At 36.0% G+C, this 19353-nt stretch overlaps 1 long non-coding RNA gene across 1 annotated transcript in view; it reads right to left on the bottom strand.

Annotated features, from left to right (window-relative positions):
- Positions 1-5929: 5929 nt before the first annotated feature.
- The window catches only part of LOC137210507 (uncharacterized), a 45933-nt gene continuing 32509 nt past the window's right edge, over positions 5930-19353 (bottom strand). Inside the window, exons 2-4 of the long non-coding RNA XR_010936589.1 lie at positions 16816-16962; positions 7681-7734; positions 5930-6026 (exon numbers count right to left, since the gene is read on the bottom strand). This is a non-coding gene — a long non-coding RNA (uncharacterized lncRNA). The remainder of the gene's footprint in view (positions 6027-7680; positions 7735-16815; positions 16963-19353) is intronic.

Consider the following 19353-nt stretch of genomic DNA (forward strand, 5'->3'; position numbering starts at 1 on the left):
TTGTGAAACTGATAGTTGTTTTTACACATTAAGTTCTGCAAGAAAATTTGAGTTATTATTTCTGAATGCAATTCCTTATTCTCTTTATTTAAGGTATTATTATGTCAACCAGTAAGAATGTATTTTCCCAAGCGACATCAACCACCATGCTGGGAAATAGAGTCCAAATGTCAAACTGTTAGGCATAAATTGAATTAAATCTATCTCACAATGACCAAAGTTATTTTTAAAGAGAAACAATGTTGCAACAACCCTTCAAATTTTCATTGGGTGCTCTTTTTTGCCCTGGTATGTACTTTTAAAAATTACATTTACTATAATTCTTAGATCCAAAATCCCAATTATAGGATGTTTTAGCAGGTTTAGACTAATCAAAGACTCAGGTGAGATAGTTAGAGACATATTTTCAGAAAGGAGTCTTTATAACAAAATTTTTTTTCACATTTCATTTCCTCCAATTTAGTTCTTCCTCAAAATAAGATGACCATGTTTTAGAAATATGAAGATTGGGAAATGAGGCAATAAGCTTCTTATAATTTCTTTTTTTTTTTTTTTTGACTGTGCCATGCAGCATGTGAGATCTTAATTCCTGGACCAGGGATCAAACCTGCACCCCCTACATTGGAAGCACAGAGTCTTAAGCACTGGACCACCAGGGAAGTCCCAGGCTTCTTATAATTTCTTATAGTCCTTCCCCTTCATATATATATGGCCCAGCCAAAGACTGCTACTTGTCGGGGTCCAATGACCACAGAAAGATTTGCTATTTCACATCTTATAGCAAGAATATTTAGAGCAGAAGCAAGAAGAACTACAGTCCTGCAGCCTGTGTACAAAAAGCACATTCACAGAAAGATAGACAAGATGAAAAGGCAGAGGGCTATGTACCAGATGAAGGAACAAGATAAAATGCCAGAAAAACAACTAAGTGAAGTGGAGGTAGGCAACCTTACAGAAACAGAATTCAGAATAATGATAGTGAAGATGATCGAGGACCTCAGAGAAAGAATGGAGGCAAAGATCAAGAAGATGCAAGAAATGTTTAACAAAGACCTAGAAGAATTGAAGAACAAACACCTAGAAGAATTAAAGAACAAACAAACAGAGACGAACAATACAATAACTGAAATGAAAAATACACTAGAAGGAATCAATTGCAGAATAACTGAGGCAGAAGAACGGATAAGTGACCTGGAAGACAGATGGTGGAATTCACTGCCATGGAACAGAATAAAGAAAAAAGAATTAAGAGAAATTAAGACAGCCTAAGAGACCTCTGGGACAACATTAAACACAACAACATTCTCAATATGGGAGTCCCAGAAGGAGAAGAGAGAGAGAAAGAACCCAAGAAAATATTTGAAGAGATTATAGTTGAAAATTTCCCTAACATGGGAAAGGAAATAGTCACCCAAGTCCAGGAAGCACAGAGAGTCCCAGGCAGGACAAACCCAAGGAGAAACATGCCAAGACACATAGTAATCAAACTGACAAAAATGAAACACAAAGAAAAATTATTGAAAGCAACAAGGGAAAAACAACAAATAACATACTAGGGAATTCCCATAAGGTTAACAGCTGATTTCTCAGCAGAAATTCTACAAGCCAGAAGGGAGTGGCATGATATACTTAAAGTGATGAAAGGGAAGAACCTACAACCAAGATTACTCTACCCGGCAAGGGTCTCATTCAGATTCGATGGAGAAATCAAAAGCTTTACAGACAAGCGAAAGCTAAGAGAATTCAGCACCACCAAACCAGCTCTACAACAGATGCTAAAGGAACTTCTCTAAGAGGGAAACACAAGAGAAGAAAAGGAACTACCAAAAAAAAAAACCCATAACAATTAAGAAAATGGTAATAGGAATATACATATCAATAATTACCTTAAACGTGAATGCATTAAATGCTCCAACCAAAACACACAGTCTAGCTGAACGGATACAAAAACAAGTCCCTTATATATGCTGTCTACAAGAGACCCACTTCAGACCTAGGGACACATACAGACTGAAAGGCAGGGGATGGAAAAAGATATCCCATGCAAATGGAAATCAAAAGAAAGCTGGAGTAGCAATACTCATATCAGATAAAATAGACTTTAAAATAAAGAATGTTACAAGAGACAAGGAAGGACACTACATAATGATCAAGGGATGAATCCAAGAAGATATAACAACTATACATATGTATGCGCCCAACATAGGAGCACCTCAATACATAAGGCAACTGCTAACAGCTATAAAAGAGGAAATCGACAGTAACACAATACTAGTGGGGGACTTTAACACCTCACTTACACCAATGGACAGATCATCCAAACAGAAAATTAAGAAGGAAATACAAGCTTTAAATGACACATTAGATGAGATAGATTTAATTGATATTTATAGGACATTCCATCCAAAAAGAGCAGATTACACTTTCTTCTCAAGTGCACACGGAACATTCTCCAGGACAGATCACATCTTGCCTCAGATCAAATCAAGCCTCAGTAAATTTAAGAAAATTGAAATCTTATCAAGCATCTTTTCTGACCACAACGCTATGAGATTAGAAATCAATTACAGGGAAAAACAACGTAAAAAACACAAACACATGGAGGCTAAACAATACATTACTAAATAGCCAAGAGATCACTGAAGAAATCAAAGAGGAAATCAGAAAATACCTAGAGTCAAACAACAATGAAAATACAACAATCCAAAACCTGTGGGATGCAGCAAAAAGCAGTTCTAAGAAGGAAGTTTATAGCAATACAAGCCTACCTCAAGAAACAAGAAAAATCTCAAATAAACAATCTAACCTTACACTGAAAGAAACTAGAGAAAGAAGAACAAACAAAACCAAGTGTTAGTAGAAGGAAAGAAATCATGAAGATCAGAGTAGAAATAAATGAAATAGAAATAAAGAAAACAATAACAAAGATCAATAAAACTAAAAGCTGGTTCTTTCAGAAGATAAACAAAATTGATAAACCATTAGCCAGACTCATCAAGAAAAAGAGGGAAATGACTCAAATCAATAAAATTAGAAATGAAAAAGGAGAAGTTACAACCGACACCGCAGAAATAGAAAGCATCCTAAGAGACTCCTACAAGCAACTCTATGCCAATAAAATGGACAACCTGAAGAAATGGACAAATTCTTAGAAAGGTATAACCTTCCAAGACTGAACCAGGAAGAAATAGAAAAAATGAACAGAACGTTCACAAGTAATGAAATTGAAACTGTGATAAAAAATATTCCAACAAACTAAAGTCCAGGACCAGATGGCTTCACAGGTGAATTCTATCAAACATTTAGAGAAGAGCTAACACCCATCCTTCTCAAACTCTCCCAAAAAATTGCAGGGGAAGGAACAAACCCAAACTCGTTCTATGAGGCCACCATCACTCTGATACCAAAACTAGACGAAGATACTACAAAAAAAGAAAATTACAGACCAATATCACTGATGAATATAGATGCAAAAATCCTCAACCAAATACTAGCAAACAGAATCCACCAACAAATTAAAAGGATCATACACCATGATCAAGTGGGATTTATCCCAGGGATGGAAGGATTCTTCAATATACGCAAATCAATCAATGTGATACACCATATTAACAAATTGAAGAATAAAAACCATATACTCATCTCATTAGATGCAGAAAAAGCTTCTGACAAAATTCAACACCCATTTATGATAAAAACTCTCCAGAGAAAGTGGGCATAGAGGGAATCTACCTCAACATAATAAAGGCCATTTACAAAAAACCCACAGTAAGCATCGTTCTCAATGGTGAAAAACAAAACATTTCCTCTAAGATCAGGAAAGACAAGGATGTCCACTCTCACCCCTATTTTCAACATAGTTTTGGAAGTCCTAGCCACAGCAATCAGAGAAGAAAAAGTAATAAAAGGAGTACAAATTGGAAAAGAAGAAGTAAAACTGTCCCTGTTTGCAGATGACGTGATACTATACATAGAGAATCCTAAAGATGCCACCAGAAAACTACTAGAGCTAATCAATGAATTTCATAAAATTGCAGGATACAAAATTAAAGCACAGAAATCTCTTGCATTCCTATACACTAATCATGAAAAATCTGAAAGAGAATTTAAGGAAACACTCCCATTTACCACTGCAACAAAAAGAATAAAATATCTAGGAAAAAAACCTACCTAGGGAGACAAAAGACCTGTATGAAGAAAACTATATGACAGTGATGAAAGAAATTAAAGATGATACCAACAGATGGAGAGTTACACCATGTTCTTGGATTGGAAGAATCAATATTGTGAAAATGACTATACTACCCAAAGCAATCTACAGATTCAATGCAATCCCTATCAAATTACCAATGGCATTTTTCACAGAACTAGAACAAAAAATCTTAAAATTTGTATGGAGACTCAAAAGACCCCGAATAGCCAAAGCAGTCTTGAGGGAAAAAAACGGAGCTGGAGGAATCAGACACCCTAACTTCAGACTATACTACAAAGCTACAGTAATCAAGACAATATGGTATTGGCACAAAAACAGAAATATAGATCAATGGAACAGGATAGAAAGCCCAGAGATAAACCCATGTACCTACGGTTAACTAATCTATAACGAAGGAGGCAAGGATATACAATGGAGAAAAGACAGTCTCTTCAATAAATGGTGCTGGGAAAACTGGACAGCTACATGTAAAAGAATGAAATTAGAACACTCCCTAACACCATACACAAAAATAAACTCAAAATGGATTAGAGACCTACATGTAAGACTGGACACTTTAAAGCTATTAGATAAAAACATAGGAAGAACACTGTCTGACATAAATCACAGCAAGGTCTTTTTTGATCCACTTCCTAGAGTAATTGAAATAAAAAAAAAAAATAAACAAATGGGACCTAATTAAACTTCAAAGCTTTTGCACAGCAAAGGAAACTACAAACAAGATGAGAAGACAACCCTCAGAATGGGAGAAGATATTTGCAAATGAATCAACGGACAAAGGATTAATCTCCAAATTATATAAACAGCTCATACAGCTCAATATTAAAAAAACAAACAACCCAATCCAAAAATGGGCAGAAGACCTAAATAGACATTTCTCCAAAGAAGACATACAGATGGCCAAGAAGCACATGAAAAGCTGCTCAACGTCACTAATTATTAGAAAAATGCAAATCAAAACTACAGTGAGGTATCACCTCACACCGGTTAGAATGGACATCATCAGAAAATCTTCAAACAACAAATGCTGGAGAGGGTGTGGAGAAAAGGGAACCCTCTTGCACTGTTGGTGAGAATGTAATTTGATACAGCCACTATGGAGAACAGTATGGAGGTTCCTTAAAAAACTAAAAATAGAATTACCATGTGACCCAGCAATCCCACTATTGGGCATATACCCAGAGAAAAACATAATTCAAAAAGACACATGCACCTCAGTGTTCATTGCAGCACTATTTACAATAGCCAGGTCATGGAAGCAACCTAAATGCTCATCGACAGATGAATGGATAAAGATGTGGTACATACATACAATGGAATATTACTCAGCCATAAAAAGGAACGAAATTGTGTTATTTGTAGAGACGTGGATGGATCTAGAGACTGTCACACAGAGTGAAATAAGTCAGAAAGAGAAAAACAAATATCATTTATTAACACATACATATGAAACTTAGAAAAATGGTACAGATGAACTGGTTTTCAGGGTAGAAATAGAGACACAGATGTAGAGAACAAATGTATGGACACCAAGTGGGGGAAGTGGTGGGGGATGGTGGTGGTGGGATGAATTGGGAGGTTGGGATTGATGTATATACACTAATATGTATAAAATGTATAACTAATAAGAACTTGCTGTATAAAAAAATAAATAAAATTCAGAAAACAAAGAATATTTAGACAATTTATATCTTTCAACATCTTTTAGCACAGTAGGTTTTAAAAATATATCATAGTTTACTGGAACTGATGAGGAACAGAAAAATGAAGTGTCGATTAAATCTTCTAAGTAACTTTCTGAGTCCTTTTCATACTAAAAGAAAAATTAGCAAATGGTTTTGAATTGCTTCTAATTCATCAAATAATGATGAGTACTTGTGATTAATTTTGTTGTACATTTTACTTACCATGAATAGGAATTTGAAAATTAGTTTGAGTTTTGCTTATAAAATGACTGCAAAAAGTGTTGTGGATGCTCTAGTAATCAGGATATTTATTGATGATTCTTAGTAGTAAATGATGCTAACCCAATTTGATCCAGCTTATGTGTAAGGATTTATTGACTCATCTAATCAAAATGCAGGCTGGGCCTATATAGGTCTTAGAGACAATTAGATCCACAGGCAAAATTTTCCTCCCAATTTCAGACTTCTTTTTTGAAACGTAGTGCAGGAAATATTTGATATAATATGGTGGTAATGATTTTCCAGGTGAATACATATTTCAAAAAAGATTAAATTACACACTTTAAAAATGTGCAGTTTAATGTACTGTGATTATATCTCAATACATTTGTAAAAAGAAAGGAAGGAAGGGAGGAAGGGAGGGAGGAAGGAAGGAAGGAAGGAAGGAAGGAAGGAAGGAAGGAAGGAAGGAGGGAGGAGGGAAGGAAGGAAGGGAGGAAGGAAGGAAGGAAGGGAGGAAGGAAGGAAGAGTAGGAAGAAAGGAAAGAAGGGAGTGAGGAAAGAAGGAAAAAAGAGAAAAATAGGGATGGTCCAAAACATTACTTCCCAATTTTGCCCCCCAAAGGGACTGAGACCTGCATCCTTTGGCCAAAATCCCAAGAGCTCTCACTGGTCCAGCTTTGATCAAGAACCTTTGCTAGCCCATCATTGTGACCAGCCAGGTGAAGTCTTTGAGAAGACAGCCACTCCAATTCCACCCTCACGGTTAGGAAAACATTTCCCCCTCCTCCTCCCTCACCCCCTAAAATGGGAAGTGCTGTTACAACCAGAAAAAATAATATTTGTGCCCCATGTTTGAATCTATGATTTTCATGGGCAAAATATGCAAGTAAATGTCAAGTCAGCAGCATTAAAGAGAAGTTTTACTTAGAGGAAGGTTAGCAAAAGTTATATCCTATATTTTTTTTCTTTGATTTTTTTTGTTTTGCTTTTTAAAATATCTATGTAAAAAATAACAAGTGATTTACAGATCTCTTTCTCTAATCAGAACCTCAAGTGTATATATAAAGGTACTGTACAATATATAAACATTTACAACCAGTACATCCATATTTTGCTTAGCGTTCCAAGGCCACACTGCGAAGTCAGTAATCCTATACTTTTTTTTTAATATCAAATGATTAAAAACCTATGGTCAGGATTTTTTTTAATTTAGGAAGGTTTTCCTGATAAAAAGCTGTCATCCATTTTCTCAGGGCAATGCAAGTTGTAGGAAGAGAAGGGGTCTGAGAGGAGGAAAAGCTAACACTGTGAAAACACATTCTTCTCAAGATTCAGATTTAAAGATTAGTTAATCGTTACTTCTTAAGGGTCTTGATAACAAATGAATATTGCTATTTAGCTAATAGAAAAGTTTCCCTGGGAAATTAAAAAATGCAAAATGGCAGAACACATGCATGTATAGTGTTTCCATCTTTTCCTGACTTGATAAATAATAGTAAAATATTATGAACACTGTGATTTTGGGGGTGGGTTGGGATAACCATTCAATTAGCGCAATACCTTTTGGCTTCTTTCCATTTTCTTTTTCTTGGGAGTGCTCTGAGTCATTAGCTTCTAAAGGCAAAAGGAGAAAGAAAAGAAAAATAAAAGAGGAGAACTAATTTTTTTTAATCTTTTGTGAGACAGACACTTTAAGAATTTCTGTGTCATCTTATTTAATGCTGATAACCCTGAGTTTTATTATTTCCATTTTACAAACAGAAACTGAGAAATTTGGAGAAATTAATCCAATTACCTATATTTAATCAATATAGTAAACGCTAAATCTCTCAAACTTCAAAGCCTATGTTCTTTACCTTATAACTAGCTGTTTACCATTTACAATTGGGCTGTGTAAGTAAAAGAAAGAGCAGCATTTAGGATCTTCATTTAGTTTTACAACTGAGTATGGGAAAACCAACTCTTCTTCTAGAGTCCTAGTCGTCTTTATAAATATTGGCATCTGTCCCTTTCCTCTCCCTTTTCCGTTTTTTTTTTTTGTTTTTTTTTTACATCTCCAGATAGCCAGAAGCTTTAGTAGGCAAACATCATCGGACTTGTGTGAAGTGGAACTCTTCTAGATTCTCTTTCTCACTGAACTCTAAGATTCCTAATTGTAAAGAATTTTTTGAACAAGGAAAAATCCACCTACTAAAATGTCAATGTTGTGAGGTGAAGAGAATTAATATTTAGTGAATTTCTACTCTCCACATTACTATCACTGAGCAATTTATCTATATGATCACATTTCCTACAACCTCTGAGATAGCTATTATTATCCCAATTTCATGTAAGAAACACAAGGCCTAGACAGTTTATATGCTCATGGATTCAAATTCAGGTTTATCACCAAAGCTCAGACTTGTTCCATATAATAAACAGAGAATAATTGCATGTGTTCCATTCCATATATGAAGGATTGTATTGTCAGAGAGTTTGATGTGTAACCTACTTTAAAAGACTCAGTTTAACGAATATATAGCAAGGTCCTGATTTATGTCAGGCACTGGGCTAGGTCCTTGGATAAAAAGAGGCATAAGACATTCTTCACCCTTTAGGAGCTCATAATCTTTTGCATGGGGCAGGTTGAGACTAATTTGAATATATCAGATAATAACACACTCTTCATGTAAGAGAGGCACAAACAAGTGAACACCAAAGTGTCTAATCTTGAGAAATTCTATTTTTTATTGTAAAAATACATGTGTATATATCCACTTTCCATTTCTGTTTTGATTTTTAACCTCCTACTAAATAAAATGTTTCTGAATGACAAGGGCCCTAGTTTAGCAAATATCTTTGTACTATTCATTTCAAGAGTAAAGGGTTTTCTTATAAAATGTATAAAACATTTTGAAAACTTTTTTTTTTTACTTCAAATCTTTCTCTTAAATGTTTTGTCACTTCAGAGAAACTTTTGCTTCTGAAGCACTAATGTTTCTTTAGTATTATATTAACTTACATATTTTTGTATAATTTTAAACAAAAGCTGTCTTAAATGAAAACACAAAAATATATGGATTTCAAACAAACAATTTTACCAGAAATGTCTACTCTATTAGACTTGTGACAAATCTGGTTAAGACCTTCTAAGAATTGTATAATTGGTTTCAGAAGGGAAACAATTTTTTATTAATATAAACTAGCAAAAATATTTTTATGATCTCTGTTTGCTCCAACATAAAAATCAGTTGTCTGCAAAGCTCAGCTGGCTTTAGAAGGTCCACATGTAATTTAGGAAGTTTCTTTGACACTCAGAATATCTCCTTGGCAATTTCATTCCACAATTAGAGAATTACTTTTATGGCTTAAGATTTCTTAACTCTTATTAAAATGTGAATACAACAGAGAAAGTAATATCTTAAACTCTGCCAGTCCAGTATTTACTTAAGCTAAACATATGCCTATTGTTTGATACTCAATTGCTTTCGTAGATGTACAACCAACAGAAATATTTATATATGCTCACAGAACTAAGATGTTCCAATAGCACTACTTGTAAGAGCACCAAATGAAAACTACTTAAATAGTTATCAGTAGAATTGGTTTATTCCACAATGGAAAATATAACAAAGAGCATGAACTGCAACTATTACAATATTGGTGAATCTCACAAACATAATGTCGAGTGGGGGAAGCTAGACAAAAGAGAGAATATACTCTATGGTTTCATATGTATGAAGTTTAAAAAGAAGTCAAAGTAATCACGGATGTTAGAGGTCAGAAAAGTGGTTACTCTTTGTGGAGATGGATTAATTACTGGAAGTGGATAAGTGGGAGCTTCTAGAGGCTGGTAATGTCCTATTTCTTGATCTGAATTCTCATTATATATATGTGTTCAATTTGGGAAAAAAACATTGAGCCATACCTTTTTGATTTGTGTACTTGTAAATATGAATAAAAATACAAAAAGAAAAACAAAAATACAAAGCTTTACCAGTCATTATAATTTAATACCAATGAGTTGAGCCTTTATTTTGGTTTTTACTAAGGTGCGTGCCAGAATCAGAATGCCTGAATACAAGGTCAGAATGCAGTACAAGGGAAAAGTGATCCAGAAAGGGAAGGTTATGGGATGCTGTATGTATACAGGCATACGGTTGAAGAAAGAAAATGGGGCTAGTGCCTCACCAAAAGGGTTCATTTAACTGTGACTTAGCTTTGAGCTCTTAGAGGATGGAAATTTATTTTAAAATAGGCACTCTCCTTAAAAACACTCCAATGTTCTATTTCCTGTTTGTGTGTCCCGCCATCTCTCTCTGTGTCTCTCTGTTGTTGATGGGTAATAATCAATAAAGCAATCTATAATAAGAATAGAAAAGAGTTTTATCTGAGCCAAACTGAGGACTATAGCCTGGGAGACACAGATTCAAGAAGTACTTGAACTGTGTTCCACAGGACTACAAAATAGGGGAAGCTTATAAAGGCAAAACCCACAAAATTACATAAACTGTTTGGCATGAATTAGGATTAGAGCTGGCAAGAAGTAAGGGTGCTTGTTAAGTAAGGATTGTTTGGAGTCTGAAATGGTTGCATAGTTACAGGGGGAGATCTTGGGGCTGTAGCATTGCAGCTGTCAGCTAGCAGATAGCGTTTTGAGAACAGCTGGTGGTGTCCTTGAGTCTGATACAGTTCAGAAGATTCAAGTTCTCATTAATACAGGAACATGTCTGAAACCACATCCACAATGACCACCCAGCTCCGTTTTGAACGCCCGAACCATGGTTACTCCATTTTGATTTTGATTTTTAATGGTTGAAGCAGTTGTACAATGCATGTTTAATAGGCCATGAACAGGCTGTTTTGGTTAGCCTAAATTCAAGTCAAATCATGTATAAGCCAGAATGACTTCTCCATACCTTAATATGTGAAAAATTCTCCCATCGCTCTTTGCGTGTGTGTGTGCGTGTGCATATATGTGTGTGTGTGTAGGAAAGAGAGAGAGAAAACAACTCTCTGACTAGGTGAAAAGTCCTTTGCCTCTAGTTCATTACATGGCAATCCCATATTCTGTAGGCGCTGCTTTAAAGTTGCCATTTGGCTGCTTCATGGCTCAGGTCTGTCTATCCAAGCACAACTCTTTCCAGTATGGCAATTAATGTCTTAGTCTTGAACAACTTTACGACCCCAGAGTACCCTTAAATAATCCTCATGTAACTAACCTCAAAGAAAAAAAAGCTCAGGGGCTGTTCAAGCTTCATGCTTCAGTGCAGGCAGGGCATACCTAGGCTATAGAAACAATTGGGTCTAAAGGCAAAACGTCTCTCCCTTTTTACACTATTTCTCTTGAAAATCAAGGCAGAAGATGTTTCGTACCGTAATTGTGGTGATAATTCTGGTTTAGTTCTAATTCTTATTTTGTTAGTTGTATATTCCCCACTGTGTGTTTATATATTGCAACACATATCCTAATTGTAGCTGATTCAACTCTTCTGTGGGCAGGGGACATTTGGTAGAAGCAAGATGCTGTGCTTAGCCCACAGAATGATACATTTGGCTCTTTGATCTCTTACTAATCAAAGATTTCTGTTGCTTCCACCCAACAGATTATAGCTAAAGGGTAGCAGAAAGAGATCTAGCTGCTTGTTCACTTAATACAAATATTTTTCCATGTCACTAAATAGCCTTAGAACTATTTTTAATGAGGAAATTTTATTCCAACTCTCAGATTTGCCTTACTTCATTTAATTGAAACTATTGTTATATCCAATTTTAATGTCTAAAATTATCTTCAGTTTTGCTTCTATAAAAATCTACACAGGTATGTTTCACGCACATTTATGTTTATTTCTTTAGGACAAATTTTTAGAAGTAGAATCACTGAACCAAGAGCTGTGTGCATCTTAAGGCACTTGATATGTACGACTAAATTGATCAGGGACATTTTTATTATTCCTCAAGTTTTCCAAAGGGATTCACGTGGCTTTAAAAGAACATCGTCGGTCATAATTGAATTCTCAAGTGCTTTTTTATATTGAATAGAAAAAGTTAACAAAAACTTTTTTTTAAAGATATAGACTGTGTCATGGAAACATACTATAAAGTAAGAATCCTCAAAGATAAAATAGATAATAGTTCACCTTGGTGGATTCATAAATGATTGAATCACTGCGATCGATGTGTGCAGCTTAACAGCAATCAATATCTATCTGTAAGTAGTCTATAGTGGCATGCCACAGGAGACTGTATTCAGTTCTGTCTTGTCCAAGGTTTTATTAATGATTTGGCAAAGAATGTCAGCTTGTGTGTTTGCATATTGTTTGCATGTTTGGTTTACATTGTTTGGGGAGAGAAACCTAAACGTTTGGAAGATCAAATTCTAGAGAGACTCAGCAGACTAGAACAGTGGATAAAACTTAATATGAAAGTCAACTGTGATAAATTTGCAAATTGTGATGAATAGGAATATATTAGCATATGTGAAAATTAATAAGAATCATCATTTTACCAAAGCTGAATAAGAGGTCATTATGAGATAGATAATAAAGGTTTTATGATTTGAGATTTTATTACTAGATGTATATTCTTCAGAATGCGGGAGGTGATATAGCAAATCTATTCTATGCACCTCACACCAAGGACATTAGCAGTCTAGAATTTATTCAGAGATGAGCAACTGTCTTAGCATAAGTCCCTAGAAAACATGTTAATGTTTTACTGAGTGATGCAATCTCTGGGCAACAAGAGTTATGGAAAATGAGAAGAGAGGCAGGGAAAGAGGGAAAGCTTACCAAGCCATCTAGAGCCTCACAAAAAAACCCAGCCAGTTGCTCAGTCATATGGGATGTCTTTAGAGAGATACATAGAACAATCAGTAGGGGAGAGAAAGATGAACTTACCTGTGACTCCTTCCCATTACTTGTCTGTATTGGATTAAAAATTGTTCACAGATTCGCAGACATAGAGATCAGGCTTGTGGTTTGCTAAGGGAGGGGGGAGGTAGAGAGGCGGACTGGGAGATTGGGATTGGATGCAAACCATTACATATAGAATGGATAAACAACAAGGTCCTACTGGATAGCACAGGGAACTATATTCAATATCCTGTAATAAACCATAATGGAAAAGAATATGAAAAAAAGAATGTGTATAACTGAGTCACTTTGCTGTACAGCAGAGACTGTACATCTGCACAACATAGTAAATCTACTATACTAGGTATAGTAAATATTTACATAGTAAATCTACTATACTTCAATTAAAAAACTAATTGTTCTACAAAACCATTAAGTGTCCTGCATTTCCAAACTGAATTTACCAAGCCCTCCGGGCAGCCACTAAGGAGCCCAGAGACTCCATAGACCTGGTTGCTTTGACCTTGGGCTCTGGAGCTGCTGGAACTCTTTTTGCAGTAGATGATACAATGAAATCCTGCTGAAGCCCATACCCAGTGGAAAGAGGATAGAGTTGGAAATCTTAAGAGATAAGACAATGGTGACAGTGATGGGGGCTCTCCATTGAGCAAGTACCCAAGGCCCAGGGAACAGGCTTTTCAAAGTAAAAATGTGGAGGCACTGGACCCAACATAATCCACTACTTGATATAATTTACTACTTGAGCTACTCAGATGCATTTTCACCCTTTATTATATCCATATTCCATATAAGAGCTAGATGTTCTTACTTCTTCCTAAAATGAGAGGTGCAAGAACATTCTAGGAAGATAGGGGCTAGTGTCAGCCTCTTAAAATCTAGAGACTGTCATACAGAGTGAAGTAAGTCAGAAAGAGAAAAACAAATATCGTATATTAACGCATATATGTGGAACCTAGAAAATGATAGAGATGAACCGGTTTGCAGAGCAGAAATTGAGACACAGATGTAGAGAACAAATGTATGGACACCAAGGGGGGAATGCGGCAGGGGGTGGGGGTGGGGGTGGGGGTGGGATGAATTTGGAGATTGGGTTTGACATGTATACACTGATGTGTATAAAATGGATGACTAATAAGAAAAAAAGTAAATTAAATTTTAAAAAAGACTTAAAGATTAGCCCACCAAGCCCTAGCCCTTCACTGCTATGACTGTACCTGGGACCCTGATAATTATTGTCATCCTCCTTTATTATTCTTCCTGTAATTTCTCACCTTCAGCCAATGTTTTGGCTGGTCTTGATTGCTTGCCAGGTAGAGTGGCACAAACCTTCCATTTCAGGGGCCTTCAGTGACCCATTCACGGTTATCATTGGCATGGAAGCAAGAGTTCCCCTAGTGAATATTCTGGGTTCCAGACACAATTTGTTCTGCTCCTGTTGTGTAGTAGCAACCTGTTTCTTCATGTTAATCAGAATTCATTATCCCAACCAATACAGAATTTCCTGCCTTTTTCTACCGATTCATTGGTATGACGTGTAAAAAATGGCCAGGTGGTAGTCTCAACTCATGCATCAATACAGCCATTGCTGTGTCCTCTTGTGGAAGTATCCTTCCTGGGAACTGGACTCCTAACTACAGGAGTGGGATGCACCAGTTGTACAAGTGGGTCTCTGAGAATGATGGTGACAGGCACTAATTGTCTCCTATTTCCACCACTTGGTTCCTAGACCCATATACTTTGTTTATTTGGGACATAGCACTACAAAAACATGGTCGGTTGCTAGTCATACATGACATCTTGAGGCTAAGATAGATGGGGGCAGCTTTTTCCCCTCTCCCACCTGTTAGTGGTCAGATTGCCCCATAGGATGTTCGTTCTTAGCACTTCTGAGCTTTATTACCAAGCCCCTCTAGGCATGCTGAGGGAGTCAGAGTCTCTAAGGATCTAATAAGATAGGACCTGGACCTTGGAACTAATGAAGATAATAAGGAGAATTCGTGTGTGCCATATGAGGAGCTTTGGGAAGTACTAAGGTTATCAAACTCAAAGGATGGAATGCTTAATTACTTTCACTAACTTAATATTTCCAATCATAAACTGGACAACTATTGGCTGAAGAATCTTAGAGTAGAATTTCAATAGTGCCGTGAAGCAAGTAAATAGACATTAACAGGACAGTAAAGCTCTATTTATTAGGTAATTTTTCAACAGTTTCAAACAGCCTAGGAAACCTAAACATACATAGAATATCTTTGGAATATATCAACAGCCAGTTAAATCCATTCCTGTTTAATGAGATTGGATATCTGATTTTTTTCTTTCTGGGACATGGAAGTAACCAGATTACATGTGGAAACCTGACTAGGGCCACAGGTTGAAAAGTGGTAAGTGAGTCTAGGCTACCTCATCATTAGGACCAGCAGTCTTGGGTCACTCATTATGGAAGTAACCAGTTCCTATAACCTTCACAATGTGACTTAAAGGCACCATGATAAAATTAAATTTATGTTTGATTGACTCTGTTTCCATGTGATAATGAATACTACAATATATTAAAGTCTTTTTACCATATGTAGTTAAAATAAAATTATTTCGTGGAAAATATTAATTCAACTTATTTATAGAGCAATTATTTATAGAGCACTTACTTGGGATGCATCCCTATTGGTTGTCATATGCAGAACAGGAGACAGAAAGATGCCTCGGCTGTACCATAAGTATTTGTTTATTGATTATGGATCCACTTATGGCAAGGTCTACTCAATAGTAATATTGTTTTTTAAATAATGACTAACTTACAAAGCAAAAAAGACATTTTTCTGCCTGTATATGATGTTAAAAGTGCTCTAAAATTGTAAGACCTAATTCTAAAAGTTATCTACCACTGTTCTGTTTATCTAATTCTGTATAACTCATCACACAAGAACGTAGTGGCTTAAGAGAACAACAGTCATTTTATTATCTCTCATGGTTTCTGTGGCTCAGAAATTCTGGCAGGACTCTCAGCTGGGCAGTTCTTACTCAAAGTTTCTCATTGGTTACAGTCAGACAATGGCTGGAACTAGAATAGGAGAGGTGGAAGGGAGCAGAATATCTGGGAATTGTTTGGCATCTCTCTCTCTTCTTGTAAGTTCAGGCCTTTTCATGTGGTCCCTTTGCATGTGGTAGTTTGGGCTTCCTTACAGCGTGGAGGTCTGAGGATAGCTGGGTTGCCTACATTGCAGTTGAAGACTTCTGTGATGACTTAGCCTTAGAAGTCACAGAGAGTGGCTTCTGCCATAATCTACTGGTCAAAATAGTCACAAAAACCTGCCCAGTTTCAAGAGCAGCAGGTTGATTCTACCTCCTGATGGGAGGAGTGTCAAAGTCACATTGTAAGAAGGGACTGTGAATATTGTTGCAGCCATCTTTGGAAAATGCAATCTACTACAACCATGTTTAAATTATGAAAACTAAAAATTACCTGCTGAAAATTATCTGCTGAATCATTGGGATAATAATATATCTATGAAAGTTGCTTTACATTGTTGCATTCTGTAGAAAAACACTAATACTCCTTTAAAAATTAAAATAGTGCCTTTAAAAATGTGACAGTACTACCCAATTTAACCTAACTATTCATTGTGCTCATATAATTCCAGATGTTGGGGATTAAAAAGGCAAGGAATAATTAAGACCTGATACCCTTTTACTCCCTTTATGTTCCCAAGTAGAGAATCAGAGCTCCTTTTACAGAAAATGGAACTTAATCACATATTTTGTTCATGACAAGTGAATCTGAAAAGCAGCAAAGAACTCTTGGCAACCTTTCACATTATGTAGTCAGAGTGATGACAAGTACCTCCAAAACGGGTGTCCTATGAAATAAATTGTTCATGAGCGAAGAATCTGCACAACGCTGTCTCAGAAGGCTCTATGGGTTCCTCATAGCTGCTGGGTTACAAATGCACCGAAGCAATCTCAGAGATTCCTCTGGGGGTCCTTATATCTAAAAAAAGAAAAAAGAAAAAGACTACAACGAGTTACACAGACTGTAGGTTATTTGGGAATAAAAACACCAGTAAGCATCCTTGGGTCTAACCATCTCAATGGATTTAGTTAACAAATCAGATCAGTATCTTGGTTTTAATACTTCATCTTTCATTGTAACGTGCCCAGCCCTTAAGACGTGTTTTCTTTCAGTTTCCCAAATTTGCCTAGCATTTCAACTTTTTAGCTATTATGGATTTTTATGGATTCAAAAGTAATATGAAAAAAGAATTTTCACTTCATTACGTTCCATTATTTTTGTGTTCACACAATAACAGATTTTTAGTAATCGAAAGAGGGTTTCATTTTCTTTTTCATCTATGAATAAGGCTGTAGTCTCTAGTTTGAGATCTTGTCAGTTTCCCCTTAGGATCAAAACATATAAACAAACATATTGCTTCATTTAAGGGGAAAAAGATGTAAATAAAGCACACAAAGAATTGGATGACTTGATGGACTCATTCTAGACTGCTTATTTCTATGAGGAAGATAAATGTTGACTATGTGCAAATATTTTTTGAAGGATATTTTTAAAAACCTAGGTTGTTATTTGGGGCCATCTCTACCTGGTGAGAATCTTTAGAACATAGTTATTTTGAAATTTTTATCGTTTGTTCCATTTCAGTAAAGGGAATCTCAGCCTTGGTATGAACCAGTAAGTAAAAAATTAATTCCTAATGTAGATTCCGAAAGTAAGCCACTGGAAATCCCAAATGTCAAAGTGGGAGAATTATGACTTTGTAATGTAGCCATAGCATTAAGGAATGATTCCTAAGGCATTTTTCAATCTGCAACACCTTTTTTAAAAATTAGTAAGAAAAATGACCTCTCTTCTAATTCGTTTTCCCAACACTGATGTAGTTGACTTAGCAGTGTCTGGATCTAAATTAAGATTAGTCTCTAAAGTACCTTTTGGCGAAGGAAAACTATAATGATTTTATTACTCTTTCACATGAACTAAGAAAGGGAATTTTACAAGCATGAAGAGGTTCTTAAATAGAGTGGGTAATGCAGGAAAAAAAAGAAAGAATGAAAAGAAAAGCTAAAATCAAGATCCTTTTACATTGCATTGTTTAGCTTCCCGCATCACAGAAAGAAGGAAGGCTGTTTGCTCACTTGGTTAATCTCATTTTTCCATTATCAATGCACAGGGTGTGTTTTCCACCAGTTTGAAGCTGAAGTTGTAAAATGGACTCTAGAGTAATGTGAGTGAGAACAAACAAAAGGGGCTATTCTCCCCTCCCTGCTTGTGTGTCACTCCCATTAATGTCAGCAGGGATTATGTACTCACATGTAGGAAACTGTCTGTTTACAACTGGAGTGGATGCGTTACTCTCCCCATTACCACCATTTCAATTCATTGAAAGTGGAATGGATTCACACGGGTGTGTTTGTGTTTGCTTCAGAAAGGCATTCTTTTAGAATAAGCCACTGATGTTGTAAACCTAATTATGTTCTTTTTTTCTCCTGACATACTAAAGTAATACAGCTGGCTTTCACTATTCATTCTTGCTTTTCTGTGCCCTACCACCTAAACGTAAAAAAAAAAAAAAAAAAGAAAGAAACAACAACAAAAAAAAATAGGCAAAGCAACTTTTCAACTTCTAGCTCATTACATTATTATTTTAAGGCAAACAATACAGTTGAGTGATGTTAAGTTCAACAGACTGTAAATGGAACCCAAAGTACCTTGTTAAGACAAGATGTGTTTGCTGTCCACTTAAGCACTTCTTGTTGCTGGTAGTTTTCCCCAAATGATCTGGGTGTAAGTGATACAGCTAGTGGTACTTATGCCATGGAAATAGCTGTGACCTATATTTTCATGCTTCAAAGTAACCCTTATTCTGCTTAGGGCGCTGATATTCTCCCCTCACTCTTGCCTCATTCTTTCAAAATAAGTCCTCTTGGCATAAAACAAAGCAAGCTCTCTGCTAACATAGAAGCTACAGATTTGTAAGCCTGCTGCAAAGATCTCTAACTTATCTTTGAGCCAGAAAAGTTGGTGTGAGTAACATAATGCCAAATCTGTTGGACCTCTTGCATGCTTCTGTTTCTATCAGTGCCCCAGTCAATAAGGCTAAAATTATACAGTCAGGGGTTTATTTACTTTAAAGCTGTTGCAAAATATCAGGAGACTTTTCAAAGCATTAGCAACCAATTTAAGAGAAAATGAGTGGTAGAGGGGTCAGGGGGAAATATTTACTCTGGAAGGTCAATTGAATATTTGAAGAGAGGAACGGGTTTGGCTTCTAGGGTCATGTTAATGTACCTAGCTGTCTATTTGATCCTAAATAATTAAGCTGTAGAAGCAGGAGGTCGCAAAGTTGTTGTAGATTAGGTCCCCAGCAGG

Source organism: Pseudorca crassidens, chromosome 17 (assembly GCF_039906515.1).
Source record: "Pseudorca crassidens isolate mPseCra1 chromosome 17, mPseCra1.hap1, whole genome shotgun sequence".
NCBI lineage: Eukaryota > Metazoa > Chordata > Mammalia > Artiodactyla > Delphinidae > Pseudorca > Pseudorca crassidens.